This window comes from Pinus tabuliformis, chromosome 5_1 (assembly GCF_031772625.1).
Source record: "Pinus tabuliformis cultivar Carrire ecotype Pingquan chromosome 5_1, CPIR1, whole genome shotgun sequence".
Taxonomy (NCBI): Eukaryota; Viridiplantae; Streptophyta; class Pinopsida; order Pinales; family Pinaceae; genus Pinus; species Pinus tabuliformis.
The window spans coordinates 13,543,217-13,555,467 of NC_142305.1; positions in this window are offsets into that span (position 1 = coordinate 13,543,217).

The following is a 12,251-nucleotide window of genomic DNA, read 5'->3' on the forward strand; positions in this document are numbered from 1 at the left end:
AAAAGTTAAAACCACTTCATTCTGGAGCAACTAGATCCAGTATTCCTGTTTTTCTTTGATTTTGAGTGGGCTTTGTCTATTTTGGCATTTGGTTGCTTGTATTTTTGGCTTCTCTTGAGAATAAATATCTACAAGAAGAAAAAAAAGACTCTTTTATTCCATTGCAGCACCAGGGTTGTTGTTTTTCACATTTGATCTTTTAAATGATTCACAGGGATTCTTTATGCAATTGTTCTAGGTTTTTATATTACTCTTTGTAATTAGGTTCATATTTACCATTTTTCCCATTATACAATTGGTTTATTTTGGTTTAGGTTCCCCTATTCAGTTCATGTGGGCTATTAGTTTCTTGTGTCATTTATTGCACTTGTGCTACTATTTTATTCATTTTAGGATGGTCCTGCAGTAAGGATACTGAGGAGTTGGCTTCTTCTATAGTCCCAGGCTTCTTCATCAATTGGGTGTTGATTTATTTATTCAGGTTTCTCTTGAGAAGTTATGTAATTGGGTCGGTTTGTTCATGAGTTTCATGAGTTTGGAGGAGTTGGCTTCTTCTATAGTCCTAGACTTCTCCATCACTTGGGTGTTGATTTGTTTATTCAGGTTTCTCTTGAGAAGTTATATAATTGGGTCGATTTGTTCATGAGTTTCATGAGTTTGGAATCTGGAAGGGATATTTTTTTGTAATATTTCAATATTTTTGTATTACTGTAGACAAGCAATGGGATGCAATTGAACCATGGGTTTGGAAGCCCTTTGACATCTAAAATTTTGAGTTTTGAAGAAGCAAGACTTAAATGCCATCTCTAATTCAATACCCAAACCAACTTCTTTTGTAGACAACTTGACTGGCCGAAAGAGAGAATGAAATTCAAGATTCTAATCAATGTTCACTGCTAATAAGCATTGTATGAAACAGGTGGTGACAAGCGACCAGGTGGGTCAAGGGACTGACCTTGCAGCCACCACATTTGTGGCAGCGCTGCTTCCATTCCAAGGGTTCTTATTACTGCAACTCCCAGCTAATTGACTTAGACAAAACCCAGGCAGAAAAGGCTTCTCTTACGTTACAGTAAAACAAAATGAGTTATGCGGGCAACTTTTCATCTGTTGGATTCATTTTATCTACTGTATTAATAGTTCCAGAAACAATTCCTATGCTTCAGTCTATTGGAATCAAAGTGTCTGCGTTTGATGCTCTAATTTGTAGCAGTGGGAGCCAACTTTTATATACAGCTAGTGACAATCCAAATTCACCAATATATCCAGATCCAGACTATGATTCTCATATTTATTATCGTTGGGGTGCAGAAGGTCTCAGAAAAAGCATGAAAAAATTGAGAGCTCCAGAGAAATCTCGGTTCCTACTGGAAGATGTTGAAGCATCTAATTTCCACTGCTTGGCATATCATAATTTCCATTGCTTGGCATATCATGGCATATCAAGTCAAGAAGTTATCCACTATAAGTGTCAATTGTAGATATCATTTTCAACGACTGGTATATGTTCTATATCCAGAAAAACATTGGTTTTTGATTTAGGCACTTCTTTACTGCTTCCAATTGCATACGAGTTTATGAAATGTATCTATATAGATTTTTAACATTTTACTTGGGTACTGTTTTGCCAGGCTCCCAAAGCAGACTAGTTTATGAAATTTATCTGTATAAACTGCAACATATAATGTTCTTTTACATGCGCTGAGACTCTGGATACTTCCCATACTTCCTGCTCAAGGTAGGGACTAGCTGCCATGTAGCCTCTCTTGTTTTATATTTGCACAGTTATATTCACCTCAAAATTCAAATATCCCACCGACCCCAGAATTCAATAAACGAAAAGTTTGCATTACATAGAAAAGCAACTGATTCTATACCTCTAAAATAGACTGTTATGTTTTCTTTTGTATACACCGAAAGAGTTTCCATTCAACCCTCTGTTGTAAAAGAGAAGAGAGAGTGATATGTGATAGAAGGAAGCAAAATGTGATTTCCAAGGAAGGAAAAGCAACTGATTGTATACCTCTGAAAATAGACTGTTATGTTTATTTGTATACAATGAAAGAGCTTCCATTCAACCCTCCATTGTAGAAGAGAAGAGAGAGTGATATGTGATAGAAGGAAGAAAAATGTGTGATTTCCAGGGAGGGAGGGAGGAAGCGAGGGACTGATTTTAACGTCCACTGGGCTAAAAATAGCTTATGAGACATATTGATTTTTCATATGATTGATGTATTCGATCCGAAAGAAAGAAATAAAGAAAGAAATTTTAACGTCCACGAGGCTAAAAATAACTTATGAGACAGATTTCTTCTTCATCTAATTGATTTATTCGACCCTTTTTGTGAAAAGCCTCACAATAAACGCTCTAAGCTTCTCGGCAAACCCCTCGCTAAATAGATTATCCCAAGAGCTAGCTACTAGAATATCTGCATAACTTTCTTTGTTGTCTTTAAGGCCTCACATTCTAAAAAGAAATGTTTTTCGGTTTCCATTTTCCTCGAAGAACAAAAAATACATACTCTTTCCTCCCACACATGTTTTTGCCTTTTTTAGCGCCTTGTTTCACAATGGAGTTGATGAGAATTAGTCCTTAACTGAGCAATAAGAATTTTGGCTCTCCAAGAAATATTGACCTCTATGTATGCTTTTTATTGATGATTATGAGTGAGGTTAAACACTTCAATATAATACTTTTTCTTTGTCCCTGGCTCTTTATCCCAAGTACACTTGTGAAACTTATCCATAACAAAAGCTTTTATCTCTTTACTATTTATGGGACAAATACCCCATTTACTAAACCATTTATTATTTTGTTGCATCCAAGTCTTTTTTTCTTTTGCACAATATGTCATTAAAGACAACCTTAGGCCATTTGTCCTCTTCCATTTGCTCAATTTTTTTAAAATACCTTATGACTCACACCATAGAAATTGCTTCAATAGGAGCAACCTGTGTTTCACTTAACAAGATAGCATAATGAACTGCACTTCAAACACTTCTAAATTTTCTCAATTTTTTTCTATTGCATGTTGGATGTATTGCTGGCCCACAGATCACAAACATAGAGAATCACCAGAATCACTAGAAGCTCCAAAAGAGTTTGAGTGGTTTTCCAATCCCATAACTTTTCCTCTCTACACTTATTTTGAAAAGCATAAAATGCTTTCCAACCCACCAAAGTTCTTTTCGTTCTACAACGATCCCAACTTAGATTTCTTTTGAATTCAATTCCGAGGTATTTGTAATTTGCAACTTCTTCCATAATGTTGCCTTCAAAGTAGAACTTATGCTGGTTAGGTTTTCTTTTTTAGAGAAAACCACCACTTTCTTTTTGCTAATATTGATTTGCATCTCCACCCTTCTACAAAAATGCTCAAGGGATAGTAAGTTCTCTTGCAAACGAAGAGCAGATTTAACAATTAGAATAAAGTCATATGCATATAAAAGAATCCTTATAACAAACTTGCCCAAATAGATACCATCACCCCCTTGCAAATTTAATCACTCCTCAAGCTTGTTTATATATAAACCAAAAATGGTAGGAGACACTGAGCAAACTTGCTTGACCCCGATATTTCTTCTAAAACTTTCAAAAATTAGGTATATCATATAATTTATAAAGGTACATTGAATCTAAACCAGGTACGCTGCAATACATTTATGAAATATAGACAACAACACATGTCAGTTTGAAGTTGAGATAACAATCTTGTTATTAATACTTTTTGAAACTAAAATTCTATGATATTGACAAAAAACGTCTCGTTGGACTATGAGAAAGCTCATGGAGGGATATATATCAATACTAGTGAAGCTTTATGGGTTTAGATATTAAAATAACAATACTTAGAGACCAAGCTCAAAATCATTAGATTTTACGTGAGCGATATAGGTTCGACAAGAATAAGGGTTTGCATGATAAGTTTTTAGATAATGATTCAATAATGGTAGGCAAAATTATGATTTATGAGTTCAGACACTATTAAAGGGAAAAATGGCCGACTATTACCACCAACGATGTTAAATTTCCATATTTAGAGAAGCAAACAGAACATTATTAAAAATCCATAAAGTTAATATGATTTTAGTTATATATATATATATATATATATATTTATTTATTTATTTATTTATTGGTGATTGGATTTTGACAATTTTGTTCTCTTAATTTTTTAGATATCTTTAAATTACAATTTGTTAAACCATATACTAGTCAAATAAATCATATGAATTTTTCTTCCAATATGTTTTTATAGGTTGAAAACATTATCATATTGGTGCATTTTTAAGTTGGATACATTATCAACAAAACTCTCTTAGTTTAGAGCTTTTATGCCTTTCATTAGAAATAACTCTCTTGGTTTAGAGCTTTTATACCTTTATTAGAAATTAAATAATTTTCACTAGGTTTCAAAGATTGTGCTGCTTCTCTTGAGTTAATGGGAAAAACATATTGTTTCAATGCATTAGAGTTCCAATGCATTTGTCTAGAGAATGATGTTTTCCAATATGTGTGAGATGTAACCACGTAACATTAATTATCATCCAATTGTATGTTATGGTTATCTATTATAACGACCCTATTACTATAAATGTGGGACCTTATTGTGTGTAGATATGTATGGGATATACTAAATATTTCTTCTTGTGTGTTTGGTTATGTCATGTTGTTTTTCTATTTTGATATTAGAGAAAAATTAAATAGGTTACCAAAGAAAAATGATATAGTTAGTCTTAGGTGCATTTGTGTGTAGCATGCATCCCTCTTTTGAGTAGAGAGGATGTGACGTCAAGTTCTGGAACTAACTACTTGTATAGGTACAATTGATAATTTATGCTAGCTTTATGCGTAATTAGGGAACTGAATCTTTGATTAAGTGGGGCGGGGGTAGGGTTGTTGAGAGAGGGAGGAATGTGAGATGAAAGAATCCTAGAAAGTGAAATTGATTATTTTATTGGACATAAGTAATTAGTTTTATGTAGGTACAAAAGGAAAAAAAATTCAAGGATGAAGCTCAATTGAAGTCAATGAAAAGTTGGTGATATTGCACGTGGAAGTTGTAAGACAACAAAATTGGAAACCAAATCAGTGGTATATCAAGAATTGATCTCTATGAATGATGTACACAATGTACATATAAATACATAAAGAAATTGTTGATTAAGTTTTCGGGTCTTTTTGGACTCTATTAACCACTCACCATTAAAAAAAAACCTAATCCCGAGGATTACTTGTCTAGATTTACCCCCTTAATCTGAATGGATGTATCAAATTCCAAGAATGAGAGCTCAAAATGCAAAAATGCATCTCAGCCAAGATCCAAATGTCTCTCAGAAATGGTTTTCAAGGATGACAACAAACCAAGGATGGTGGTTTTTAAGGCAAATTTACCACAAACGATACCAAAATATGGGAGAACTCAAGGTATGAAACAACATCAACTCTGGAATTTAATAGTAGTTATCAGAACAAAAAAAAATGTGGTTTTAAGGTGACCCACTAACTCTGGAACTATCAATGTGATTCCTCGAACAATTTCGAATTTGGAAGTGCTCGTTCACAAACAACTCATTAAAAAAAAATTAAAGTCTCTCTCGCTACAACACTGACTCTAATTGGTACAGGTTGTGGTTCAGTCTCATTTGTGGATCTCTAACTAAACCTCACTTGACAAATCTTCAAACCTACAGTAGACGATCACAACTCTATCAATTTACCCCTTGTCAGATATAGGGTGAGAAGATGAACTATTCTTCATCACTAGAAGGTTGGTCAATACTCTCGAACATCCCCTGCAGTATAACCTGTAAATATTCTTGGTGGCTTTAGACCAATCCCAAGAAGTAATCCATCCAAAATTATTTTTCTCTCTTGCATTATTCTTCTTTCCAGAAAACCTGTTTGAATGGTGATTGTGCTTTCCACAATGCTAACATGGGTGAAGATCAAAACACCGATATTTCACATGTCCAACTCTATCACAATGTTGGCATTGATCAATTTGTTTTGGAACAACCATATAGAAATCCAACACTATGAAATTGTATATGTTTATAAAAATCAGGAATATGAAAAGATACATCCAAGACATCCTTGTTATATCCAAAACCAATTATGTTTTTGTTGTGTACAGTTTCTTCTGATGGTCTTATAAATATTTTTGGAACAACATGCTTCACATCTATATGTAAATGACTCTTGCATACACTTTCTTGAACATGAATTTCTGTCGCATCTAAATTTTCCCCTGAAGCGGCTTCATTACTCTTTGACTCATGTTTAGGATCGTCTCGCTATACTTGAGACTCAATCTAGAGAAATTCAACTATCTCCAATGCATCATGTAAATGGATTTTGATATCAACAAGACTTACTTTTCTAATATTTACAGTTTCATCAATAGTGGAACTAATGAGATTGTTTAATATATCTAATACATTTTTAATTTGATCCATTTTACTCAATGTCGGGTGTCGGGTTCAACCGAAAATCCACGCATTTACAACATAATGTGACAAGTAATAAATAAAAGATGAATACAAGGTATGATTTCAATTACATTTAATACACAACTCCACTACTTGCTTCCCTATAAACCACTTCTTAAAAACTTTCACCAAATTTTTTCTACAATTTCTCTCCTTTCAACTCAACAACCCTTATGAACAAGCAAATAAATTACGTTTCAAAAGAATCTTCTTGTAAAGATTCTCTAATAGCAAGGGGTTTCCTTACTTGGTGCAATAAATGGTTTGCAATTATCGGCCAATTTCTAGGTGAAATTCCACAGAGAACAACTTTCATTGCTTTTGGTTTTTATGATCACTACTATCATTTAACTTAATGTTAAGGACTTTCGAAAGTTCTTAGCACTGGCATTAATAATTACGTGTCTCTCCTGGTCGAGTAAAGGAGTTGTGGACGTTGTGTGGAACTCTAATGACTTTTCTCTTTTACACATCCAGTTTCGGTTCTAGTTCTGTAGGCATATGAAAGGTCTTACTAGTCCCCACTCTATCAAAGTCATAAGAAACAAGACATATGGTAGTTGCTGCAAATATTCTTTATTCAGCCAATCTTTGGCCTTATCACAAAATCACCATTATCCAAAATCAAGAGAGACTCCAGAGCATAGGAACCCATCACTTAAAGAACTTTGAATTGGTTGTAGCTTATAAAAGAATAAGAGTGAAGAAGCTAGCCTATGACCAATCTCTTGAGCGATATATCACCATCTAAAATCCATGAAAATTAATTGATAGTTCACAAATGAGAAATCCACCTTGCATTAAATCGATCTAGGAAATCACACGACTTTTCATCCGCTTGTAGCATCACTCCTCTGCCCTCTCAAGCCCTCTCATCTCTTTTTATCTTGTTTGTTGATGAAGGCATCCTCCTGGTTGTTATCAATACGGTTGCAGACATGTCAGTGAACAAAGTATTATTATCTCTGTAACATTTAATCACACACATTCATTTCAGAAAAAGGCCTTTGATTTGATCTTTTCTCCTATGCTTGTCTTGTTCTTGTTCGCTTTAGGAACTGGGATTCTCCATTTGACTTAGATTTGTGGACACTGTCTAGCGTTCTAATGACAAACATATGTTTTTGGTTCTGTAATCAATAACAACCAAACGAAGGGAAATGGAAACAACTATCCAGCGCCAATGTTTACATAGTTCAAAAATAGTTCAAGTATTCCATCGAGAGAATGCCACACACGCCTTTGGCCCAGTTATCCTTTAAAAAAAAAAATCTAGATTTTAATCGCAAATGACAACCTCCTTTGGAGAAGTAAACATACCAAAAAATATCAGAAATGGGATTTAGAGATCAGTGAAGAAAATGTATAAATGATTACATGGTTTCCAAATTATGAACTGGGGATGCCATTCTTTGTGTAATTCAATGAGGTGAAAATTTTGAGAAATTCATGCTGAGGGTATCTTGGTATGACTATTGGTTATTGCAGATAAAAATATAGTGGCCATGAGGGAGAATCAAAGGAAATCATGTGAGCATTTGCTGCCTACTCACTGACTTCACTTGCTTACATTCTTGTGCATGCAACTTCTTGTATGGAAACAAAAGACCTCTGTAAACTTTGATATTATTATGTTTGAAAATTTATAAAATGGAGGGAAACCCCATGAATGTAATACATCATCACTGTTTTTATAAATACATACAAATTCACACGCCCTCAATCAACTATTAATGTTTCCACAGTCGAGCGGGACCCGGAGACCCAATAGGAATGTTTAACATTTAGAACACACACAAGTTGAACACAACACAATCGAAAGCATTGCCCGAAAATTGGGGGCAAATAAAGCACCGCAACACACCACTTACTTCAACATGCGTCCTCATCTACTAACCAAATGGTTTACTGAACTTGAACCCCAGCGTTGCAAGTAGCAACAAAAAACACCCAATTGAAATAAATAGTTTGTGCCTCTTTCACCTAGTGCCTATATCTCATGCAATGCACATAATCCTTGGTTCAGAAGATGTAAACTGGTGCCCATGAAGGGCCACAAAAATATTGTTTCAACTCAATCAATAGGGCGGATGAACTACCCACTCTGATACCATTGTAAGACAACACAATTGGAAACTAAATTAACTGTATATTAAGAATTGATCTCTATGAATGATGAACACAATGTACATATAAATATGTAAAGAAATTGTGGATTCAATTTCTGGGTCTTATTGGACTCTAATAACCACTCACCATAACATAAACCTAATCGTGAGGGATGTTTGTCTAACAGATGTCTTGTGGTAGAAATGAAGATGAGAGTAGATGGGAACAAATGATGATGCAAAATCAAAGCTAAAAGCTTGTGAGTACTATGGATGTGATTGAATCATTGTGTTTGTAAGAATTTCTATGGTGTTGTGTGTGACTTAAGGTATTGGTCAAAAGAGTATATTTTATTATGTACCTAGTATATCCATGGATGAAGTATGAGAATTATATGTAATCTTGATGAGCCAATGTGTACCCCCATGTAGTTCGTAGTAATCCTAAACTGCTCCGCATAGGAGGTTTCGTGGTCAACCAAAAACCACATTTCAAGGGAAGGTTAGTGGTCATTAAGAAACCATTGATGCAGTGTTTGGTTCTTGGTCAGCTAAAACCATTTGATGTGATGTTTGTGGTAAGAAAAAAACCACATTAGGTGTGATGGTTGAGGGTCATCCACAAAAACCCATCAATGTAATGTGAGACTATGGTTGTGGGTAAGCCAAGGGAAATCAAGGATAATTTTAATACTAAAAAAATTAAAGTTCAGTGTAAATATATGTAATAAAAGAATGGTTGAATGAATGATACACTCTATGAGCTAAAGCAAACTACGAGCAATGAGTCTTCTTACAAAGAACTTCTTCATCCAATAAAAATCGCAACAATTTCTAGTTAATTACCCAACATCCACATTCCATTCCATTTCATAACCAAATAAAACAACATCATATGAATAACATAATTATCATGCTCGCTCCAAATTATAATAAAATATGAAGAGCACTTATCCTCCCTCCAAGCACTCTTGATCTCACTTTCCATTGTTTGCTTATGTTTCGCATAAAGTGTATTCTCTATGGCATATGTGCTCTCTATTGGAAGTTTGACAACTAATTATGTAAATTTGGGTAAAATGTAACAAGTTAGTTTTACCGAAACATCGGTTATGTAACTGAAGAGACTCATATAGAACTGATGAATGCCTGAAATATTGTATGGAGAATCATTTATTGATTGAATAAGAGATTCCAATCCCTTGCCCCGTGGATGTTTCCTTGATACTCTATCAAGGTTTTACCATGTAAATCCTGTGTTATTACTTGTGTGTTTGCATTCAGTTTTCCTGTCAGTTATATTCTTTTCTTGGTAACTGCAAATGCCTTCTTTCTTTACTCATTCACCTATTCGACCTACAAATGGTATCAGAGCTAATTGAGTTGAGTTTTTAAAAGTGAAATGCATGTGGACGAAAAAAAAAGACGGTTTTGCGTGTGCGTGAGCCTGCCACTGTAGAGGAAGACGGTTCTGCGTGTGCGTGAGCCTGCCGTTGTAGAGGAAGACGGTTCTGTGGAGAAGATCCTCTGCCCTGTGTGGATCATCACTGCATGTTACATATTGCTTCATTGCTGTGTGGCTGAGCATTGCTGCGTGAATGAAAGCCATATGCCTGCATGTGGAGCTGTTGCCAAACCCTCTGCCTTGCGTTGGATTAGAGCGTGACCTCTGCGTGCTGGAGCAGAGGTGTGTTTTTCTCTGCGTTGAGGAGGAGCCCTACGCTGCCGGTCCATTTGTTGGTTTACCTCGAGTGTTGAGGAGGAGCCCTATGTTTCCATTACCAGTCTGCGTGAAGCACTCTGCAAGCATGTTTTTTTTCTTGAAGAGCTGTGTGCTATCCAGCCTCTTGAAGTGCATGCTGCCAGGGAGTCCCTTTGCATGTATTCTCTGAGGGGAGGTTGTGAAGACCAGAGCCACTGCCCTCTGCGTGAAGACCGAAATCTCTGCGTGGCGAGCAGGACTGTGCCTGAGACCAGAGCCATTTGTCTGGGTGTATTCTCTGCGTGAGGAGGAAGCCGTGGAGCCGCTGCCAAACGCTATGCGTGTCCGTTGAAGGGCTGCGTTGACTGCACACTGCCACAGTTGTGTGAAAAAAGGGGGCTGCATTGCTAGGTTGGTAAAACCCTGCTTGTACTGCGTGCTACCAGAAGTGCTACCAGAGGCCTAGCTTATGGATCTGGGTAACTTTTGTTAAATTTTGAGAGAAATTTTTCTAGAAATTTTTTTCCAGAAATTTGTGAAAAACAAAGGGGTAGATTTGTTTAAATTGAAGGAAAGAAAAAAAATCAAAGGTTTTTTTTTTTTTTTTTTCATTTAAATGGAAGGAAAGAATTCATTTAAATTGAAGGGAAAAAAAAATCAAAGGGTTTTTTCCATTAAATTTGAAGGAAAGAAAACAAAGGTTTTTTGAAATAAAAAATTATTGAAGGGTTGTTTTTGGGGGAATTATTCTTTTTTCAAAAAGTTTTTGAAGAAAGAAAAAATATAAACCCTAGTTGAAAGACTGAAGACTAAAACCCTAGGAGAAAAAAAAAATGGCCAAGATGTTGAATGCAAAATTTGAGGTGGAGAAATTCACTGGCAAGAGCAATTTTTCTTTTTGGAAATTGAAAGTTAGGGATCTACTGGTGCAACAAGGGTTGCACAAGGCATTGGATGGGGCAACTAAGAAACCTGCAACGATGACTGATTCTGACTGGGAGGACTTGGATGCCCGAGCTCTCAGTACCATTAGGTTATGCCTGGCGGATGAAGTTCTCTTCAACATTGTTGAAGAGAGTACAACTTCAGGTTTATGGGAAAAACTGGAAAAACTCTATATGACAAAGTCGTTAACCAATAGAGTTTATTTGAAAAGATAACTATACAGTTTTTGAATGAAGGAGGGTTCAAAAGTTGCAGAACATTTGAATGTTTTTAATACACTCATATGCCAATTAATAGATATGGAAGTTAAAATTCAGGAAGAAGACAAAGCTATAACCTTGTTGTGTTCTCTGCCCAAATCATGGGACCACTTCGTAACTTCAATCAGCTTGAGCACCACTGATTCTTTGAAATTCAAATCAATTGTGGGAGCTCTCTTGTCTGAAGAAGTATGAAGGAAATCTAGTATTGAAACAGTTGCATCAGAAGTCATGATAGCTAGAGGACAGTCAAAGGAAAGAGGAGAAAAAACAAGGGGGTCTTCCAGATCTAAATCGAAGGGAAAGAAGTGTAAGGCAAAATGTTGGCATTGCAATAAAATTGGACACCTGAAGAAAGACTGTTGGAAACGAAAAGAATCTGATAACCCGAAGAAGGAAGCAAATCAGGTCGATTTAGGTATGATAGACGAAGTTTTATCTGCTGAAGAATTATGCATGATAGATGAAACTTCACCTATATGTAATGTCTCTCAGGGTTTAGAAAGCTGGTTGTTAGACTCTGGTGCTTCTCATCACATGTGTCCACACAAAAATTGGTTTACTTCGTATGAAAATGTAAATGGTAGTTCTGTGTTTATGGGTAATAATGTATCATGTCAGACTGTTGGGATGGGAAATATCAGGATTAAGATGTATGATAACATAGTTAGAACATTAACTAGTGTTAGACATGTACCTGATTTGAAGAAAAATTTGATTTCTTTGGGAGTGTTGGATTCAGAT